This window comes from Sus scrofa, chromosome 9 (assembly GCF_000003025.6).
Source record: "Sus scrofa isolate TJ Tabasco breed Duroc chromosome 9, Sscrofa11.1, whole genome shotgun sequence".
Classification (NCBI taxonomy): Eukaryota; Metazoa; Chordata; class Mammalia; order Artiodactyla; family Suidae; genus Sus; species Sus scrofa.
The window spans coordinates 104854997-104878135 of NC_010451.4; the positions used below are offsets into that span (position 1 = coordinate 104854997).

Genomic DNA, 23139 nt, shown 5'->3' on the forward strand with positions numbered 1-23139 from the left:
TGAGGTGAAGAACTCAACTGGGAAAACAGAGTCCCTTAAATGACTAAGATACAGCTTCTGAGGGCAGAAGCAGAAAGAAATGAAGTCAGGGTCAGAGGAGGCCACTCCTACTTTGGGCAATCGAAGGGAGGCCAGAGGAGGGGGAGCTCCCAACCCCCACCCGGCCACCTCTGGCAGGGAGTGTCTGGACGGAACAGAACAGCCACACCCAGACTTCCCTGTTTCCTGCCCTTAATGGTACCCGCCCTCTTCAAATTGCCCAGACTTGAAAAGCCAAAGCTATCTTTTCTCCCACACCTAAGCGTCAAGATCTGTGAGCTCTCCCCACCCCCATCCCTTTCTTTGTGTTTCTTTTTTTTTTTTTTTTTTTGTCTTTTTGCTATTTCTTGGGCCGCTCCCGCGGCATATGGAGGTTCCCAGGCTAGGGGTCGAATCGGAGCTGTAGCCACCGGCCTACACCAGAGCCACAGCAACGCGGGATCCGAACCGCGTCTGCAACCTACACCACAGCTCACAGCAACGCCGGATCGTTAACCCACTGAGCAAGGGCAGGGACCGAACCCGCAACCTCATGGTTCCTAGTCGGATTCGTTAACCACTGTGCCACCACGGGAACTCCCTTTTGGGTTTCTATAGTAACTGCCCTATAGAAGCCCTCCCCCAGCCTCCTACAAGTCCTCATCTTCCCCCCTCCACCATTTTAGCCCCTCTTAGCCCATTCTTACGGACCAGTTTCATGTCCTTAATTAGTGATTTGCATTATGTTGTCCTCCTGCTACAAAACTCTCCATGGGCCCCATGGCAGTAAAAGCTCACTACGATTAAGCTTTGTTCTCACCCCAGCTGCTTCCATCCAACTGCCAAGCAATCCAGTCCTCCCTGGAATACCCACCTTTCCCTGGAATGCCACCCCTGGAATGCCCAGCCTTTCTCATCTTGGCCTTGGGAATCAGAATGACCTTTCGAAGCGAATCTCCATGCATCTTCCCCTTACCTCTCAACCACAAGAAAGCATTCGCCCTTCTATGGCTTTACTGTCTGTACTTTTCACTACCCTGTGTTTCCTTATTTGGTTATGTCCAAACTCTCCCATTGGATTACGTTTTCTAAAGGGCAGCGGCTGAGTTTTGTTGGTCATTGCATTGCCCGCCGCCCCAGGAAATTGTGAGTTTATGTGGGCTGGTTTGGTAATTGTGGGTAATTATCCTGGCAGTTCTGTTGGATACACTACACACTTGAAGTGCAGTGCATGGTGGCCGGGCCCTGGAAGGCTCAGAGGCTCACCCACCTCCTGGATTCCCAGGTGTGAGGGCAGATGCCTACACTTGCCAGAGGAGCTTAGGCTGGTGTTACAGGTTGAATTATGCTCCCCCCCTTCAAAAAAAATTTTTGGGAGCTTGGGCTTATCAGACACAACTTAGAATAGATTTACAAGGAGATCCTGCTGAATAGAATTGAGAACTTTGTCTAGATACTCATGTTGCAACAGAAGAAAGGGTGGGGGAAAAAATGTAATTGTAATGTATACATGTAAGGATAACCTGACCCCCTTGCTGTACAGTGGGAAAATAAAAAATTAAAAAAAAATTTTTTGCATGTTTAAACACTAACCCCAGGACCTCAGAATGTGACTTTGTTTGGAGACAGCATCTTTACCAAGGTAGACAAGTTGAATGAGGTGATTAAGGTGGGTCCTAATCCAATTTGACTGGGATCCTTATAAAACCGGGACATGTGGACCCCAAGACAGACAAGCACAGAGCAAAAATGGTGTAAAGACACAGAAACGACATCACGTCTAAGCCAAGGGACTCCAGAGGCTACCAGAAGCTAAGAGAGGGGCCTGAAACAGGCCCTTCCCTCACCTCTTTTAGAAGAAGCCAATCCTACCCACACCTTGATGCCTGTGAGACAATACCTTTCTGTGATGATAAACCACCCAGTTTGTGGAGCTCTGTTGAGGTGGCCCCAGCAAACAAATACAGCTGGATTCCTGAGAAACATGCAAAGGGCAAAGCCAAGTCTTGGAGATGCTCTGGGCAGGAAAGCAGCAGACCCCCAGCCCCCAGGACCCCTGGCCAGCAGCTAAGCTGAGGGCAAGGGCCTGTAGTTGGCCTGCCTGACCCAGCTCTTCGAAGAGAAGGTTCTGTTTCCGTATTTGTGGCAGAGAAGGAATGGGGTCAGGAAACCCCACTGAAGGGCAGACTCTTCCTGGGCTCCAGATGATTCTAGCTAAACTCTTCTAAAATGAGAAACGTGGAAGGATACCGTAAGCTCTGCAGACACTCAGAGCTATGCTCTGGGAAGCCCTCCAATATCACCACAGTCCTCTGCATTCCTGGTGCCTCCCTCCTCCTTAGCAGGAGGCCAGGGATGTGGCTGGGCCTCTTCTCCTGACTTCCAAGGGCCATTTCCTGAACCCTCCTTACCCAAAATATGCCCTCCCACCCTGGGGAGCCCACCAGACACGCTACATATATTAGGATTGATTGGATATAATTAGGTTAGCTAAGTGGAAGGGCTCCCCAGGAGCAGACAGGAAAACTGAGGCATGATGGGCCACACATTCAGTCTGGCTGCTGGCAGGAAACAGATGCCAGAGCTTCTGCCCCTCAGAGTCAGTCCCATAACCTCCCACAGTGAAGGCAGCAGGCAGGGAAAATCAAGAGCAAAAGCAATGAGCTGGGGAGGAAGCCAGTGCCTGAGAGCCAGAGCCATGGAACAGCCACACCACTATCCAATAGCGAACATGCCACTGTAGGTACCAGGCCCACTCTGCCCACATGGCCACATGTGGTTACTGGACACCTGAAATGTGGCTAGTCCTCCAACTGAGTTATGTGGTAAGAGTGAAATACACATCAGACTTGGAAGGAAGTATGGGGGAAAAAATGAAATATAACATTGATATTTTAAAAGTACTGATTATGGGAGTTCCCGCTGTGGCACAATGGGATCCATGGCATCTCTGGAGCACTGGGACAAAGGTTCCATCCCTGGCCCAGACAGTGGGTTAAGGAGCTGGTGTTGCCATAGCTGTGGTATAGGTTGCAACTGTGGCTCGAATCGGATCCCTGCCCCAGGAACTCCATATGCCAAAAGGTGGCAAAAAAAAAAAAAATACTACTATGTGCAAGTGGATACTATGTGTATATATTGTGCTAAATAGATTCTATTACTAAAATTAATTCACTTATACTTTTTTGCCTTTTTTAATACGGTGACTAGAAATGTTTATAAATTACACATGGGTTTCAAATTCATATTTCTCTTGGGGGAACTGCTCTAAACACAGCATGGTGCCGAATCTTTAGCACAACCCAAGTGGGGTGGTGCGATTCTCATTTCCATTTCTTAACCTCTCAAGCTTTGAGAGGTTAAGAAACTGGCCCAAAGACACACAACCAGTAAGAAGAGAAAACCAAAACCAAGGGAGTGCAAGAGTGGCAGCAGAGAGACCTGTAAGGAGGTAAGAGAGGAGGGGGCTTGAACCAGGATGGTGGCAGGAGATAGAGAAAAATGAGCAGAACGATACCCATTCTTAGGTAGAAATACTTGCCATGGGTTGTGTGGGAGGGGCAGCGAGGAGGAGGAGGAAAGGATGACTCCAGGTGTCTGGCCTGAGGCACAGGAGCATTTGGGGTCACAGAGCCTGAGTGACACAGGGAAAGTGGCATGAATGTAAGGTTCGATCCCAGCTTCTCTGCTGATGGACAGTCTTATGCAGAAGTCCTTAGATCACCTCTCAGGACTTAATTTCCTCAGCTGGAAAACAGGAATCAAAGAGCCTCTCATACCAGTACTGTCATGAAAAAGAAACAGGATGATGTATATAAAAGTGCTGCCTAAGCGTTTGTTGGTTACTTGTTTAAAAAGAGAGAGAGAGAGGTTTCAGGAACCTGCAACATTCCTATCCATCCTTCTCCTGTCATTTCCCAGGCTACTCAATCAATGATTAGCTCCCAGGCCACCTCCCCTGGGAAGCACATCAAAGAGAGCACCAGGGGAATGAATGGTTTCTCTCTCCCAGGGAGGCTGCCTAACCAGGGTCACAGCCCCTTTCTCACCAGAGGAGCTGGGCCAGGGCCACAAAGCCAAGCAAACTCCCACAGTGTCAGGTCAGCCCTGGGCAGAGATCCAAGAGGCGGGGCTGACCTGGGCTCCTCTTCACAGCCCACGAGGGTCAGGATCACTGGTGCACAGGCCCACAGATGTGCAGGGGCGAGCTCCCCCGTCTCAAAGATTGTCCTCACTGGGCCAGGATAGAGCCCTCCCAGTCCTGTTCAGTGCCACTCTATTCTATGAGAACCCCACGCCCTGGAGTTGTGCAGCCAGACCTCTGTGAATTAAAGCCAAGTTCTGGCTGCCTTCTCTAGTCCTGTGAAGCCCAGGGCTTCTCTAGTCCTATGAAACAGATGAAGGGTGTTTTGAGAGCTCTTTCCATCCCTTTCTATAATCCCTGGCAGAAGCCTGCCCCGAGTTCTGCTCTTCCACGTTGCAGCTGCAGCTGGAAAGAGCTCTGAATTGAATGAAGGGCTCTTCCACCATCCTGTCCCTGGCCTCTAGCATGACTTTGGTACATAAAGCTGATGTTCTTACCTGTCGTCCCCATTAGATTGGGCAGGGTACACCCTACTCTTTCTTTTTTGTTTTGTTTTTTTTTTGTTTTTCAGGGCCACACCTGTGGCATATGGAAGTTACCAGGCTAGGGGTTGAATCAGAGCTACAGCTGCCAGCCTACACCACAGTCACAGCAACGTGGAATCCAAGCTGTGCCTGCGGCCTACACCACAGCTCATGGCAACGCTGGATCCCCAACCCACTGAGTGAGGCCAGGGATCGAACCCGCACCCTCAAGCGTATGAGTCGGATTTCTTTCCACTGAGCCACAAGAGACGCTCCACCCTACTCTTTCTGATGTGTGGTGCTTAGTAAATGTTTGTTGAAAGAATGAATAAGTCCATCACGGCTAAGAGCTCTGCCAATAATCATTTCCCACAGAGATGGTTGTATTATAATGGCAGGTTCTTTAAAAACCAAGACAACTTTAAGAGCCAAAGGATCGACCACTCTATTGTGGGTGTACCCAACATGACCTTAGCAAAAAGGAGCCTTTTCCGTCCTTCTCAGATGATACCAAGTGGGCAACAGCCTACTGCCAAGGCTTACCACAGCCTCCCTGTGGAAGGTTTCAGATGGGCTGGATGGGGGCTCTTGCAGGGCACTTTTCCAGCTGTATTCCCTGGCAGAGTTCTCTGTGACAAGGCTGACTTTTCTCACCCACCTTCAATAGCAAGGCCTGGGTTATCTGGGCCACACTTTCCACATCTTCCGAAGGGCCCCCACCTCCTGATTAATTGTCACGGGGCTTTTCCACGGCTCCTCTTTCTGAATGTTAGTGAACAATATCATTTCTCAGCTGGGTGGAGTCTAGAGTGAGGTGACTGAGGCACTTGCCTCAGGGGTAAAATTGAAGGGGGGGGGCACCAAAAAGTTAGTAATTAAGATCAACAGTATTTTAATGTAAAGAATCAAAACAAATGCAAAAGAATCCATGAAGAACAAAAAATGTAAAGATGACGTTAAATATTATTTATCTGAATTACTGTGGTTTTGGGCGCCCCTTTAAACTGCATGCTGAGAGGAAAGTGCCTCACTCAGTCCGCACCAGTTTCAGTCTATCAAGAGTGGCCTGTGCTAACCTCAGCTCCATCTCTAACTGCTGCTGGCTTTAGCACAGACTTTAACCCACCCGAACGAGATGGGTAGGATGGGGATTGGCCTGGGGCCCTTTTACCTCTTTCAGAAAGCCATGCAAACAAATAGGCGGGGGGCCAAGTCTATTGTTCCAAAGTTTCCACCGGCTGCTAATGGCTCTTGGGTTCTGTGGTCTGGTGATCAGAGGGGTAAAGGTTTCTGAACAACTCAAGGCCTTTGATATGGTTGCCAACGCCCGCATTTTTTCATTCTGGGAACAATGCCACTGAGGGCCACAGCTGCCCTCCCCCACCTAAGTGAGGAAGTGTCTGCTGGTCATGGGTGGAGGCAGGTCCTGTGAGGGCAAGGGTCAGAAGGACAGAGGAGCCTTTCTTGCCCTGGCTGCCGGGTCTTTTCCCTCTGGTACCCACCGACCACTCCACCCTTTTTGCACTTTCAAAACCTGTACTTGTCTTATTCCTCTGTCCCCCTTGGCCAAAGAAAACACACGTCTCTGATCCGCCCCTTGGAGAAGCTGTCCCCCGGACTTCACAGTGTTTCAAGATTTCCTTTACGTGGGTTCAGAACCTGGCCCTGGCTCTGTCCTGAAGTCCTGACCCCACCGACGTTTCTTTTTTTCAGAAAATGCATGAGGGAGTGAGCTGTCTTGTTATGGAAGCAGAGGGCCACAACCTCAAGGTCCCCTAATGATGCCGTCTGAGGAACTGGGGCATCACATTCATCCACCAAATCCTTTTAGGGGAGGCACTTTGTGGGGATGCCCCCCCCAGGAGAGGAGGTATCTGGGCTAATTTGACTACTGTTTTGGAGGAACGCAGGTGAACCCAGAGGTAGTTTCCACTACGCAAAATGTTTTTTCCACTTCCTGTTCTTTGCTATTTTGCTTTCTTCCGGTGTTAAACCACAGAGTTTCAGAATCAGATGAAACTTAGCGTGAAGGCCGGCCACATGGTCTCCAGCCCCCAGAACCTGGTGACTCAACTAGATTTCATGAGGCCAATCAAAGGACAGGCTTTTGCAATGACAGGACTCCCTGTCCTGAATGAGGCTCTGAGAGTAAGTTTGGATTTCTTGAGAATTTTCTTCTGAAGGCTGACCTGACGGATATTGCATTTCTTCTGGGAAAGGGTCAGAGGATTTTCGCTTCAGCCCCTGCAACTCCCTGGAATGACTCGGGGGGTTTCTTTCACCAACATCTGGCCTCACAATCATCACTGTGAGGAAGGAAGGAAACGCAGCAGAGTTGCTGGACCTGGGAGAGCCCCTTCAACGACAGCAGATCACACTCTTGGAACCGGAAGTGTGGGCGTGTGTTATGTTGCTGCGCAACCAAAGGCAACGAAGCAGCAAACCTCAGAAGGCAGAGCCCACTACCGAGGGGGAGTTTCGAGCATGTCGGGTCCCCCAGAGGCTGGGCCTAGCTCAATCAAGGGAAAAGTCAGCATCCAAAAGTCCTTAATGACGCAGAGGAAGCCAGGGGAAAAAGTCACTGGCAAGTCATCACTGACTCACAGAACGTCTGAGAAGAAATGAGCTGCGACCCGCAGCCACGCGAACCCCTCGCTTTCCCGATAAAAAGGAACCGGAAGCCGGAAAGTAATGGATCGGGGCCCTACTGCCAGGTCAGAGCCAGAACCACCGCCCTCCCGGCCTCCGCTTCGTTCTGCATTAACAGTTTGCAAACTCTCTGTCACGTGCTTTAGTTTCATCTGATCCTGAACTGAGAGCAAATATTTGTCTTTCAAGGGAGAGGCCAAAGGAGGACTGCTTCCTTTCCTCCTCGGAGAGGAGAAGAATACTTTTCTAATGCAAGTCTTATTAGGATTAAACGAGTTAATCGTTTTTGGGGATTCAAGAGAATATAATAAAGGCCATCCCTCCTCTCTTACAAAGCTCTGGGTAATTACGGAATGGTCATGAAGAAATCAAACAAACGGCATGAAAATGTCAGCTTTATCACTGATAGCTCTTATATTGGAGTCAGTGGTTCTATATGTGTGGGTAAGTGAACTCCAGGATTATATCCAGACGGGCTACCCCCCAGGCTGAGATGGGGTGGGGGCTCCCAGTTATGGATTGTCCCTGTAAACCACTGCATCATGGGAGGACAGTGCCAGGAGCAGCTCTGGAGGAGGCTTGCTGCCAAGAGAAAGAAGAGAGAAGCTGAGCTGTGTATTTGGGGTTCCTACCCCCATACTCACCACTGAGAAGCTGCTTCCCCCAACCTGTCCCAGCCTCTTGCCCCTTCTGCCTCCTAGGGAGGAGTGAGTCAAGGAAAAAGGAGAGGTCAGGAGTTTCCGTCGTGGCTCAGAGGTTAACGAACACGACTAGGAACCATGAGGTTGCGGGTTCGATCCCTGGCCTTGCTCAGTGGGTTAACGATCCAGCATTGCCGTGAGCTGTGGTGTAGGTTACAGACGCGGCTCGGATCCGAGTTTCTGTGGCTGTGGCATAGCCCGGTGGCTACAGCTCTGATTCTACCCCTAGCCTGGGAACCTCCATATACTGAGAAAGTGGCCCAGGAAAATGGCAAAAGAACAAAAAAAAAAAAAAAAAAAAAAAAAAAGGAGAGGTCAGGAATCTTAGGCCAGGGGAGTTTCCGTCATGGCACAGACTCCAACTAGGAACCATGAGGTTGCGGGTTCGATCCCTGGCCTTGCTCAGCGGGTTAAGGATCCGGCGTTGCCGTGAGCTGTGGGGTAGGTCGCAGATGTGGCTGGGATCTGGCATTGCTGTGGCTTTGGCGTAGGCCAGCAGCTGTAGCTCTGATTCGACCCCTAGCCTATGCCACGAGTGCGGCCCTAAAAAGCCAAACAAATAAGAAAAAAAGTAAAGAAAGAAAGAAATCTTATGCCAGAAGAGCTTCCTTTGTGTGGAAGGAAACATCAGGGGTAAGGAAGAATTTTTTTTTCCCACCCTAATAAAGTGTAAACACTTAGTTCTTGGTACAATAATAAGTGCTTAATAAAAGTTATCTGCTGCTGGAGTTCCTGCCGTGGCTCAGTGGTTAACGAACCCGACTAGGAACCATGAAGTTGTGGGTTCAATCCCTGGCCTTGCCCAGTGGGTTAAGGATCCGGCATTGCTGTGAGCTGTGGTGTAGGTTGCAGACGCAGCTCAGATCCCGAGTCGATGTGGCTCTGGCGTAGGCCAGCGGCTACATCTCTGATTAGACCCCCAGGCTAGGAACCTCCATGTGCTGTGGGAGCGGCCCTAGAAAAGACAAAAAGACAAACAAACAAACAAAAAAGTTATCTGTTACTATTATTATTCTGGCCGTGGCCTATTACTCCTATCAGAGACTGCCTGGCCTTCAACGATGGGACTTCTCTAATTGTGTCTGCCCTTAGATGTGTGACCCCCAGCATCTTACTTAACATCCCTAAACCTCAATGTCCTCCTCTATAATAATAATAGTACCTGCCCTATACCTGGAGGGACCACATGATGTAAGTGGAGAGGACTTAGCATGACGCCTAGAGCATAGTAAATATTCAGTAAATGGTGATTGTTACTGTTATAAAAAGAACTTGGGGGTCCAGAGAAAAATAAACAGAAAGTTAAGGCAGACATTATTGGAGTTCCCAGGTTAAGGTTCCTGCATTGTCTCTGTGGTGTTTTGGGTTCCATCCCCTGCCCTGGTGCAGTGGATTAAAGATCCAGCTATAGCGTAGGTTGCAGCTGCAGCTTGGATTGGATCCCTGGCTCAGGAACCTCCATATGCTGTGGGTAAAGCCAAAAAAAAAAAAAAAAAAAAAAAAAAAAAGGCAGACATGATTGATTTAGAAGAGGCATGTAAGGGAGAGCCTGGCCAGTATCTGTTAGAATTAGAGTAGTTGCTTCCATTGGATCTATAATCTGGACACCTGAGAGTGAAACCCTTTGGGTCTTTCTCCCTCACTTTCCATACAAGGAGGAGAAACTCTCAGTTTGGTGTTCACCTTGGGAAGATGATGACATTCTTGAAGCTGTGAGCTCCCTGGGAAGGATAACTAAGTGCTGTTTTGAGTGTGGACGGAAATGGCTTGAGCCCATCACAGACTCTTAAGGGCCATGGTCTGAGCTCCAGGAGGACAGATACTGAGATTGTCTTATTCACTGCTTTGTCTTTAGCACCTAGCGTGGCATCTAACACATGGCACATTTATTAAATATTTCTGATGTTAGTAGGTGAATGGGCAGAAATCTTTATCCTTCAGTATATGTAAAGGTATAATTCACTTAACAAGCATTCTTTTTCTTTTATTCTTTTTTTTTTTTTTCAGTCTTTTTAGCTCCATGCCCATGGTATATGGAGGTTCCCAGGCTAGGGGTAGAATGGGATTCGTATCCCTGGCCCACTCCACAGCCATAGCAACTCAAGATCCGAGCCGTCTGCAACCTATGCCACAGCTCACCACAACACCGGATCCTTAACCCACTGAGCGAGGCCAAGGATCGAACCTGTGTCCTCATCGATACTAGTCAGATTTGTTTCCTCTGAGCCACAGCAGGTACTCCTCACTTAACAAGCATTTCATTCAGCATGAATTGAGCACTTACTGTGTGCCAGGCACTAAGCTAAATTCTGAGACTGCAGAAATGGATCAGTCCTGGTACCACCTCCTTGAAGCTCATGATCTAGAGGCAAAGAAAGCGTGTGCACAGATGAAGTATAAGGAGAAAAAAAAATCATGCTAAGTATTGCAGAAAGGAATAGATTGTCCAACTAGGACAAAGTTTCAACAAGGAGTTTATCTTTGCAGAATCCATTCCCACCCAACCATGAATGACTTAGATGCTTTACTTAGCATTTACCACCCCCCCCACCAGCCTCCCAGGGCTTAGCATAATATAGGTTTGAACTTGTGTAGAAAATATGACCTCAAACTATTTGAAAAACTCTCTATATTATGATATGACTGCAGCTTTCCCAACATTACTGGGTAGGGAGTCAACTTTATGCTAGTCTTAGCTCAGGTTGCCACAGTAAAATACCATAGATGGGAGTAACTGAGACAACGGATATTTATTTCTCACTGCTGTGGAGGCTGAAAGTCCAAGGCCAAGGTGTCAGCAGATTCAGTTCCTGATGGCAGTCCTCTTCCTTGCTCAAAAACAGTGGCCTTCTGGCTGTGTCCTTACACTGGGAGAGTGAGTGCCCGGATGCTCCCATCATGAGGGTGCTTTTCATGGTCTCACCTAAAACTAAATCTCCTAAAGGCTTTATCTCCAAATATCATCACACGGAGATTAAGGCTTTGGCACAGAAATTTTGGAGGGACACAAGCAGCCCATCTACTTCAGTGTATTTTCAAGGTTTTGTCCACAAACCCAATTGCATCAGAATCACCTGTCGAGTTTTTAAAAAATATCTAGGTGTTCCCTAGTGGCACATTGGGTTAAGCCTCTGGTGTTGTCCCTGCTGTGGCTCTGGTTACTGCTGTGGCATGTGTTTGATCCCTGGAGTAGGAACTTCCACATGCCTCATGCTGTGGGCTTGGCCAAAAACAATTTTTTAAAATAAATAAATAAATATGTAAAAATTATCCAATATCAGAAACCTTGCCCCAGTTCAGTAGATCTGAGTTGGGCCCTGGCATCTGATTTTATAATAGCTTCCTGGTCACTGTCTCGGGTGTCCTGGATGAGAACAACTGACTCAGGTCCATTTAGGGTGGCCACACCTGGGGAGGGGCACATTAACCATTAAATGCCATAAGGTCAGTATTTCCATCCCCTAATTTCTACTTTCTAATTTTGATTGTGGATTTATCTTGCATTTCTTTTACTTTTGTATTTAAGGACTGACTACCAACAAATTCCCCCCCCCCCTTTTTTTTTTGTCTTTTTGCTATTTCTTGGGCTGCTTCCGCGGCATATGGAGGTTCCCAGGCTAGGGGTCAAATCGGAGCTGTAGCCACCGGCCTACGCCAGAGCCACAGCAACGCGGGATCCGAGCCGTGTCTGCAACCTACACTACAGCAACGCCGGATCCTTAACCCACTGAGCAAGGGCAGGGACCGAACCCGTAACCTCATGGTTCCTAGTCGGATTCGTTAACCACTGCACCACGATGGGAACTCCAAAATTCCTTACTCTGGATCCCGGCACCCAAACTTCTCTCCTAATTCTTCCACTTATCAGCAACTCCCACTTCTGAACATATTCACTATTTTGTACTCATCTGAGTTAATTCAATGTATACCTGCATTATTTTCTTTGGCCATAGCACTTCAGAAAGCAGCATGAAGTTTTGGTGTTTTGTTGTTGTTGTTGATTCCTTCCCAGAATGAGAAAACTCTTCTTCAATACAGAATTTTAGTGTTTTATTTCCTGGTCTTTCCATTTCATTTAACACTTTTGCACCCACCCCATAAAAAGAAAATTTTCCAGACTGTTTCAAGGGATTACACACATGATTTATTAGAATATAAATTCCTTTTATATTCTAAGAAACTGTGACTTTTCTTTAGTTCACTGAAATGTGCAATGCACTTCATGGGATTAATTTCCAAAACACTTTCAGGTCTTAGAATGGGTTTCAAGATGCTACAATTAACTATTGATTAGTGGTAAGCTGATTCTTTAATTTGTTGAAAATATTGCTGCTTCCCTGTTGTCTTGGCATTGCCTGCCTATACGTGGCTTCCTGGCTTCAAAGCACCAGCTTAAACTGCTGGAGTGCCCTGTCCCCTGTGTGCCCCACACAGAGAATAACAGCATAAAAGGAAAATCCCTCCCTTCAAGATTAAAATGCACATAGAGAGATAAGAAGTCACAAGGGATTAGAAAAAACAGTACAAGGCAGTGTATTACAGTAATGTCCATGTTCCAGATTTTTCCTTTTTTAGAATCTGTATTAGTCTGCCAGCTTAATTGACTGCGTAAACTGAGTGATTTGTTTTCTTCATTTCTCTAACCAAGTGTGGGCTATGAGGGAAGGCAATTTGGCATTTTCCCAAGGGCCTATGAAATAACCTGAGCTTTGTATAAATTTGCAGGAAAGAGAGTAGCCATGGTCCTCTGTCACTGACACACTTGCCCAAAGCTTAGGCATCCTCACAACACTTTACTGACCGAGGATTTGCCTTCAAGGCCATGCTGAGAAAAAGCTGTCATGGACAGTCTCCACCTTTCTCCCCTTTCTCTCTCACTTCATTGTTGTTATGTAAACATAGTCATTCTTTCCCTTCAAGCTCAAGTTTGCTCATCAGGGCAGTGCCTTTTTCCAATGGCCAGCCTTCTGTAACCTCCAGACCGTGAAGTCTACAGAGAGCTTTGTCACAAACACAGGTCCATGACTCACCTCGTGTACTGGCCAAAGGATCCTTTAACTCCTATGTTTAAGAACTCCTATTTCTTTTAAAGCAACATCTTCTAATTCTCAGACTCTGAGAAAGGAACACCATACCCCAGAGTATAGAGAAAGGCGATTTAAGAGCTAGCTGAATGTTTTCTTTATTTTAAAAACCTAGCTGGTCTCACCATTTCAAAGCACTGACTTGATTCTCAGATCTTTCTTCTCGCAATCTGCCAAATGCACGACATTGTAGAACATGAGGTCTGGGTCTTTGGTGAGATCTGATGCTGTGCCCATTTGATTTTACACCTTCTGTGCCCTTCTCTTATTCAATCAGGACATAGAAATAACATGAAATCTCTATTTCATTTTTTTTCAATTCTTTCCCCTTGGGAAGAGAATCGCAGGTTGTAAGAGAATTAATTTCCCAAGAAATACATCTTAAAGGGTGCAGCTGGACTCCAGGAAATTTGCCACCTGGCCTGCCAGACAGAAGTGTTCAATGTGATCACAAGTGCCTTGTCCACTAAAAGCCTCTCGAGACTTCTGATTATAAGTCAAACTTACGCGGAATCCAGGATTTCTGTCTGCTTGGTGCTGCTTGTAGTTCAGAATTTCTGACTTTCTTACTGCTTGGATGCCTGTTTGCCTATTGCACTAAGATGACCGATGTCACCAGCATCTCTAGGAAGTGAATGCTTGGTATGGTTATCTTGTTGTCATGACAAGATTGAAACTAATTTTATGTTTAAAAAATTAGTCAGAGCCACATATTGTATGATTCCATTTATATGAAATGTCCAGGGTAGGTAAATACGTCGATACAGAAAGTAGATCAGTGGCTGCCTAGGGTCTGGGGAGTTTGGAGGGGAAATCAGAATGGCTGCTTATGGGTATGGGGTTTTTTTCTGCAGGGGGGTGAGGAAATTTCCAAAATTCTTTGTGGCAATGGTTGCACAACTTTGTGTATATACAGAAAACCACTGAGTCACACATTTTAAATGGGTGGATAGTATGGAATGTGAATTGTATCTCAATAAAACAGGAAATACGGAGGCAGCACTGGGGGGGGTGTGTGTACAGGAATTTGTTCCAGTGAAAGAGATAAACCACCTTCTATTACTGAAGGAGTAGTCTGGTCTCTTAGCCTATTTACCATATATATATATATATATATATATATATACACATACACACACACACACACACACACACACACACACATATAGTTTCTATTTGGGGCCTTTTTATAGTCTTATTATTGTTAGTGAGAAACTTTTTAAGTCAAAAACCACTTGGTTACAGTGAGGCCTTGGTTACAGCTTTCCTTTGTTTTCAATCAAAAATAAACATGACTAATGTCACCATGGTTCAGCTCAACCACATGCATGGATTCAGGAAGTTTGGGACATGTGCTAGGAGCTAGCAGAGCTGATAGGCTGGAGATTCGGCTTCTTGGAGAGACAGTGGTTGGCCATACTTGGGCTCCAGAACCAAGATATTGGTAAAGGCTGGGCAACTGTCTTCCCCTGACCTGGGGGTCAAAGGTTGCTGTGGAAAGAAACCTGAAGGGAAAGAGAGTTCTCTGGCTTGGTCTGGACATCCAGGCTGCAAATGCCTGAGAAGGGCAGATTTTGAGCCCAACATTCCCCTAATTAACTTCCAGCCCAGCACCCCTCTTCCACCTCACCAGCCCCCACCCCAGTCACAGACTTCCAAGAGAAACCATACCAGGTCAGGGGAACGGTGGGCCCAGGGGGTCTATGATGAAATGACTGCACCAGAGGCAGGTGCAGCAGGAACTCAAGGATATGAGCCAATTCTGCCCTGGCATGTAGTAACAAGTGTCTGTGTTAGTTGATTTTATGTGTCAACTTGGCTGGGCCACTGTGCCCAGGTATTTGCTCCAATATGATTCTAGATGTTTCTATGAGGGTATTTTGGGCTGAGATTTACATTAAATCAGTGAACTTTTTTTGGGGGGTGTGTCTTTTTCAGACCACACCCATGATATATAAAAGTTCCCATGATATATAGGGGTCGAATCAGAGCTATAGCTTCCCTCCTACACCACAACCATAGCAACTTAGGATCCAAGCTGCGTCTGCTACCTACACCACAGCTCATGGAATACCAGATCCTTAACCCACTGAGCAAGGCCAGAGATCAAATCTGCATCCTCATGGATTCTAGTTGGGTTTGTCACCCCGAGCCACAACGGAACTCGCTAAATCTTTGGATAAGACTGAATAAAACAGATTGCCCTCCTTGGTTTGGGTGGGCCTCATCCAATCAGTCAAGGGCCTAAATAGAACAAAAGGCCAACCTTCCTGGAGCAAGAAGGAATCCTGCCAGCCGACTGCCCTACCACTTCATATGCAGTGTTGGCTGATCCTGGCTTGCTAGTAGAATCTGTGGATTCAAATCACAACTGTCCCCTGAGTCGCCAGCCTGTTGCTGACCTCCACCATCAGAATTTGGACTTGCCAAGCCTCCACAATGGTGTGAGCCAATTCTTTAAATCTTCTTCTCTATATAAACACATCCTATTAGTTCTGTTTCTCTGGAAAACCCTGACTAATACAGGGCCACATTTCTCTCTCTTAAGGAGTGACACTAGCGCTGTGACCTCACCAAGAGGAGATGAGAAGACTGCAAAACAGGGACAGTTGGTTCCTGAGTAGGAGCTGAGGTTTCAGTGCAGTGACATAGTGAGCACAGCTGGTGGGAGAGCCACTTGAGCAGCTCTCATGGTACCTCTAACTGGAGAAGAGGGGATGCAAGACCCTACTTCTTACCTGTACCCCTGACTGGGGTAGCCTGGAGAAACGTGGGTTCGCTGAAATCCTTGAGGAAATCCTGCCTGCCAAGCTGGGGTCTTCATGTAGAAAGTGCTTCCTAGAGGGAGGATCAGTCCAGGTTGGCTCTGCAGGCTTGGGAGGAAGGGGTGATTTCAAATTTGTGTTCTTTGTGGAAAGCTCATCCAATACTCATTAGGTGTGGGTGGTAACCGAAACGCCCCTAACAAATAGCAAATAGCAACTCTGGAAAATCCTCCTGCATGCAGGACAATGCATGGCAACCAGCAGGGGCTCACACCTTGAAATAAATAACATCCTTTATGTTACACATGCTGGCTGCAAACTATGAACTGCATTGAAACATATAGTCACGTGCATACTTTGAATTGTGCTGGTAAAAGGATGGAAGGAGAAAGGGACCTTGATATTTAGGAGGAGAGGAGAAGAGCTCCACGAGGGCAGTTACACAAGAGAAGGTTTGGAAGAGGAAATGAGGAAGCAGGAGCAAAGCGAAGGCCAAAGTCAACCGAAACAGGAAAATCAGCCAGAACGTACACTGCTTGGTCTTTGAAGACATTTCCTTCAAGTCCCACCCTGCTGCAAAGCCTAACAAAGCTGGGACAGCGAGTGCCCTTGCCTTGGGGCCTCTGAGACACACGCTGTCTCTGCTGCTTCTTTGGTACATGGCATGGTTTTCTGGAATCATAAGTGTTTCTGTACAAATGCCGTGGTTCTCCAATTAAATTTAAAGGCAGCCCCGCCCCCTATCTTTTTTGAAATAGTATATCCTTAGTGCAAGAAATATAACCAGACTAGGATTTAAGCACAAAAGAAATTAATACAGGGAAGTTGGTGCTTATAAAAGAGTTGGAAGTACTGAGGGAACAAGCATCTGGGCTGGGGCCTTTGGAATCTCTCTGAAAATCCATAGAACTGATGCCCAGCCCAGCCCTCCCAGGAGCTATAACCTTGACCCAGTTTAGGAGCAGGGAGAATCAGGGGCTGCCCTGATACTACTGTATTCATGAACACACTGCAGCTGTACTTGAAAAATGTTGAAGTTGGGATCAGGAACCACCACTGCTGTCATCGACTAGAATCTTGATCAAGCAAGCCAAGAAAAGGAAGCCGACGGCTTTTGCTCTCTGAAACTCGCACAATCAGTGAGTTGCACAACTACAAGAGCATCTAGGAGATGTAAGCTTTCCAGGCTTACACAGAGAGGCACCCCAGGGAGAGGTAGGAATGGATGCTCAATGCCAGTCAATTTCCCTCACAAGCAGTGCTGATGACCGGGGTGTTGTCCTTACCCTGGCTCATGGGCTATCTTGCGCTGGTTCTGTTCAGCCCTACCCCAAATCAAATGCAAGTCTTCTCCTCCCCTACCCCCATGCCACTAGATGTCCAGGGCCCCACCTTCCTTCTCAAAAGCTGATGAACCTTCCAGGATGATGGAAGGAGGGACTGTCCATATGGAGCAGGGAGAAGGGAGATCCAACAATTTCTCCTGCCTGACGGGCAATGGAGGAAGCCTGGTTGCCACCAAGTGTAGGTCGCTAGACACCTGCCACAAGGCAACCAGCATAGCCCGCTGGCATAAGGCACAGAGCTCACTCAGAAGCAGACTGGCACTCAGTCCTGGCCCCTCCTGTCTCTCATCACTTCCCTCTCATTCTGTAGCCTGGGGAATACTTTCCTAATCTGGGTAAGAAGCTTTGCTTTTACTCCTGATGTTTTCTGCATCTGCTGCCTCTGGTCCATAAGGGCCTAGACCAATGGTTTTTGAACATTACCTGTGTCCAAATCACTTGGAGGGCTTAAGAAGACAGACTGCTGGGCCTCACCCTCAGAAATACTGATTCAGGTCTGGGATGGGGCCCAAGAATTTGCCTTTCGAACAAGTACCCAGGTGGTACCCAGGTGGTACCCAGGTGATACTGATGCTGCTGGTCCGGGGACTGCACCCTAAGAACTTATGATTTTACTCCAAGGCTTTTTTTTTTTTTTCTTTAAGGGCCACACCCGCAACAGATGGAAGTTCCCAGGCTAGGGGTGGAATCAGAGCTGCAGCTGCCAGCCTACACCACAGTCACAGCAACTCCGGATCTTTAACTCATTGAACAAGGTTAGCAGTACACACACATCCAGTTCCTGGTCTGCCTCTCCCTGCTGTGTGACCCACAGTCTCATGGATACTAGTTGGGTTCGTAAATTGTTGAGTCACAAAGGGAACCCCAGACCAAGTCTACCTTGGAGGACAAAAGGGAGTGAGTCCTGCCTTGCTGATTTTCCTCCCTCTTCTCTTCCTCTCCCTCCTGGACCTTCAGTCCCTCCCTCACCCCTCTGCTCTCTCAGGTCTTGCTTCTTCCCTCTGTCCGTTCCTGGCTGGCAGCGAAATGGCTCGATCCAGTCTTCTCCCAAGTGGAAGAGCCTAAGCTCCTACTTCTGGACCCTGTGCTGAGCCATGTGTGTCTGACATCTCATTTAACCCTCATGACAATCTGCAGGATGGTATTTTATCCTCATTTCACAGACGAGGAAATGATGGGTCAGAGAGGTCACACCCCTAGGAGTTGGTGAATCCAGGATTTGAGTCCAGTTCTCTTGGATTCCTGGGCCCTCCCCCACATGTTCATGATTCTGTGTCATTTTGCGTCCCCCGCATAGGACCGAGACCTTCCAAAGGAGACCCTCCATCACGGGAGTGACTCCATGGAAGATGCCAGTCTCCAGGCCAAAGCTTTCTGGGACACATCACTCCCAGCAGGCACTGTGGGACCATTGTTTCCACCCAGGGAACATCTTCCCTGGATGTATGTTCACTTCAGGGACATTCTTTCCGAAAATGAACTTGGTGAGAACTTACGGTTTTACTCCCAAAAAGCCCACAAAAATTCCGAGCAAACCCCAAATTGTGTACATTGTAAGGAGGAAGTATGTTATTTTTGGCAAAAATAGTCTTAGTCTTGCAGTAAGCCTCTAAAAGCATAATAAAAGGGGCTTTTAATATCCTGTTTTTTCCTCCTTTTGTTGATTTTTGAGCATTTCTTCCCAAGCAAGGGGTTATGCAACAAGGGTTTCAAAGTTGCCAGATTTTTGTTTTACTGATAGTTTTCTTTGGTTCCTTTTCTATGTTCCTCTTCTTTGAACTTTAACCTAGGAATTGAAGTGACTATAAAGCTCACTGAAAATGGCCTACAGACCACACGGGGATGGATAACAGTTACCTGGAGCAAAAAGAAAAGCTCTGACAAGCTAACTGCAGGCTATGAAGTCATCTATGGTTCCCTGTCAGTGGGTTTGGCAAGTCTTAAACCTAGGAATACGGATCTCTCTGATACCTGGTCCTTGCCTTTCTTTCTGAACATCAAATTTCAGATCCCTCTGTCTGGGTTTTAAAAGCATCCCTTCCCCATTTCCCATGAAAGCAGATCTGGTGCAGAGGTTAGCAGTACGCACACATCCAGTTCCTGGTCTGCCTCTCCCTGCTGTGTGATCTTGTACAAGTTACTTGACCTCTCTGTGGCTCAATTTCCTTATCATAAAATGAGGGTGATAAAGCATCTAATTCATAGGGTTGTCTTACGGGTTGAATAAGTTCATACAAAATTCTTACTTAGAGTCATCTCTGCTGTGTAGTAAATGCTCAACTAAAGTTGCTCTTATTATGAAATTGCTTTTGTCTTGTGATGTAAATTAAATCACAATATGTGTCTACATCAATGAACATCGTTCTGCTTCTAGATGGGTAGTGGACTCACAAAGTCCTGGTACTTGTCAAAGATGGGTGGTAGCAGCAGTTCCTCCAGAACAACTTGCTGCTTCTTCTTTTTATTTTAATGGCTGTACCTGAGGCACAGCCACAGCTGCAGCCATGCCGGACCCTTTGGCCCACTGCACTGGGCCAGGGATTGAACCCATGCTTCTGCAGTGACTCAGGCCGCAGCAGTCAGATTCTTAACCCGCTGCACCACAGCAAGAATGCCTCAATTTTCTTATATGCAACACTACCATCCTTTTAGTCAGGCCTCTATTGCTGCTTCATGTCAAAGACTAAAACAGAGGCGAAAGTCACAAGTTCAAGCAACATAGCTTGCCATCAAAAGCCCTGATACAAAATGTGGCCTTCCTTGTTTTCAGCCTACTTAGCAAGGCCTGGGTGCCATGAAACATCAGTCCTGGCCTTGCCATTAATTGGCTGTGTGACAGGGACAAGTTACTTCAGTTCTCTGTGTTTCAGCTCTAAAGGCTTGGACCAGTATCCTAAAATCTGGAGCATCCTAGGGCCCAGGGAAACCTGCACAGGCCTCAGAGAGAAGATGAATGGCTGCACACAGGTGTAAAGTTTGATTGTTTCCAACAAGCCCTGTCTACTGGTAGTGAAGCCAGCTGAAGTAATGGAAGCATAAATAAAAGACAGAGGAATTCCCGTCGTGGCGCGGTCGTTAACAAATCCAACTAGGAACCATGAGGTTGCGGGTTCGATCCCTGCCCTTGCTCAGTGGGTTAACGATCCAGCATTGCCATGAGCTGTGGTGTAGGTCACAGACGCAGCTCGGATCCCGCATTGCTGTGGCTCTGGCGTCGGCTGGCAGCTGCAGCTCCGATTCAACCCCTAGCCTGGGAACCTCCATATGCCACGGGAGCAGCCCAAGAAATTGCAAAAAGACAAAAAAAAAAAAAAAAAAAAAAAAGACAGAGATGTCAGTTTTCTAATGTATGGTGTCCAAGGCCTACCGGGAGGCTGCATAGCTTAGATTCTGCACAGCCCCAAGGGGTGCTTCTCTGGACAAACATACCACACACGGGAACCGTGTTGAGGTACAGTGATTGTTGAAAACCCTTGGCCTGTGGTTGAGAGTATGTACCTGGTGTGATATTGTGATTTATAATAAGAAATAGACATTTGGAGTTCCCGTCATGGCGCAGCAGAAACAAACCCAACTAGGAACCATGAGGTTGCGGGTTCAATCCCTGGTCTTGCTCAGTGGGTTAAGGATCTGGCATTGCTGTGGGCTGTGGTGTAGGTCACAGATGAAGCTCGGATCCCGTGTTGCAGTGGCTTCGGTATAGGCCAGAAGCTGTAGCTCGATTCGACCCCTAACCTGGGAACCTCCATATGCCACGGGTGCAGCTCTAAAAAAGAAAAGAAAGAAAGAAAGAAAGAAAGAAAGAAAAAGAAATAGACATTTAATCTTTGTCCCTGTTCCTGGTATAGTGCTCCAAAAACCCTTGGAATTTCCTAAGTGATGAGAGTGATAAAGGTGTCTTTTTGTTAAGTCAGTGAGATGATTTTAGACCCCACCTAAGGATGGGGGCTGGTTGCCAGGAGAACTAGTCATGTGATTAGAAGGTGGGAACTTTCAGTCCCACCTCCTGACCTAAGGGGAGAGGAGAAGGGCTGGAGATTGAACTCAATAGCCAATGATTGAATCAATTACACGCAGGTAATAAGCCTGCAGAAAAACATAAAAGGATGGGCTTAGGAGCACTTCCGGGTTGGTGAACAGGTGGAGATTGAAGCTCGAGGCATGCTCACAGAAAGTTCAGAAGCACTGCACCCTCTGCCCATGCCTTGCCCTGTGCATCTCTTTTATCTGGCTGTTCTTGAGCTACGTGATAAACTACTAATCTGGTGAGTAAAATGTTTTTCTGAGTCCTGTGAGTCGCTCAAGTAATTTAATTTAACCAAGGAAGTTGTTGGAACCTCCAGTCTATAGCCAGTTGGTCAGAGTGCAGGTGGCAACATGTATTTGTGATTGACATCTGAAGTGAAGTGGGCTGGGGTTGGGGGGGAGGTGTTGCAGATTTTTGTAGGACTGAGCCTTTAACCTGTGGGATTTGACGCTATGTCCAGATAGTGTCAGATTTGAGTTGAATTGTAGGACACCCTACTGGTGCTTTAAAGTTGCTTGATAGGGAGAAAAATCCACATGTTGGAACTAGGAGCAGAAATACACCTGGCATCAGGATTTGGTTGAAATTCTGGCTGTGCTATTGACTCTTTGGGGACCTTGAGCAAGTCACTAACCCCTCCTAATATTGGTTTCTCTGTTCTAGTTATTATTAAAGTATATATCGAACAGTTCTGAGATAGACAAATCTTTTTAACCATTGTTAATTACTGTTATCATTGTCAGTACTTTAGCAGCATCAGCTGGTTGGAAGAGGGAGGCGGAGAGAGAACTTGGCTGACTAGGTTGGCTCTGGAAGAGGTAATCAGGTGGATTCAATAGATAAGACAAGCTAGGATCTGGTCCGGGCAACCATCGATATCTTCAGGGCACAAAGTAAAGCAGGGGGAAATGACTTTGTCTAGATCATGAACCAAAGTCTTGAGGAGTCAAGGCTTTGAGCAATTGACTTATCCCCAGCAGAGTGCCAGCTGCTAAGGGCTGTGGAAGGGTGGAGAGGAAGACAGACAGCTGGCAAAGAGCAAGATAGTAACTGATCCTCAGCTAATGGGCAGGTCTTTGGTCCTAATGAGGGAAATGGAGGCACCACGGCAGCATAACGTGTCAGTCACTATAGGGTGGGTCACCAGTAGAGGGAAGGGGAGGAAAAGCTGTGATGTGGGCGACCTCTGGGGCTCAGAGCTATGCCCGCCTAGGCACGGCCACCCGTGACACCAACACGCAGCACAGCTCTTAGCAATGTGATCACCTTGTGTCCAGGGAGGCGAGGGGTGAGTATACGGCCGTTTGTGGGAGACAGGAGTAAGGAGAACATTCTTCCACAGTGACAAGGTCCTGAACTTGGAAGAAAAAGACTTTTTTTATCTGCCTAGGATGCACATGCAACGTGTTCTTGGAAAAGAGAGCACATGGCCTATCCCAGATGTCTACTCAGTTTTTTTAACTGCTGAAGCAAAACGAAATGGAAAGGTTGGATGGGAAGAATAAATAAAATTACTTGGCCTGCAGATTTGGCGGAATTTCCCCAAATAGTTTACCAAATATGACATGTTTTAGGCTCAAACTGCGTTTTTTTGTTTTGTTTTCTCTTTTTAATTTAGAAGCAAGCCTGAATACTTGAACCCTGTTATAAACTGTGTTACCAGAGGTCTGGAAGTTTATAGTTCAAGTTTCCTGTCATTTTTCCCTACTCATTTGTTTGTAGTCATGTGCTATTCCTATGAGAAAAGAAAAAAATCTGGGATAGATGGCCGTTCTTCTAAATCTCTTAGTTTTTTTTTTAACCTGCTCATAAGATTTTCATTTACTTTAGTGTCTCTTTATGGAACAGTTGAAAATGTCTTCTGCTCCTTGCAAATCACTATGTGCTTTTGGCCTCCACTTTGTTTGAACTTACTGAGCTTTCTTGTTTGTGCTGTCTGTG

At 46.9% G+C, this 23139-nt stretch overlaps 1 protein-coding gene and 1 long non-coding RNA gene across 3 annotated transcripts in view; both read left to right on the forward strand.

The window, feature by feature from the left end:
• On the forward strand, window positions 3136–7606 carry LOC110262248. The gene is made up of 2 exons (XR_002347081.1): window positions 3136–3469; window positions 6340–7606. It is a non-coding gene; the product is annotated as an uncharacterized LOC110262248 (long non-coding RNA).
• Window positions 21305–23139, forward strand: part of KMT2E (lysine methyltransferase 2E) — a 130861-nt gene continuing 129026 nt past the window's right edge. Inside the window, exon 1 of one of the 2 annotated variants that reach the window (XM_021102573.1) lies at window positions 21305–21436. The gene's annotated coding sequence lies outside the window, so the exon portion shown is untranslated. The remainder of the gene's footprint in view (window positions 21437–23139) is intronic. The other variant, XM_021102570.1, reaches the window with a different exon arrangement.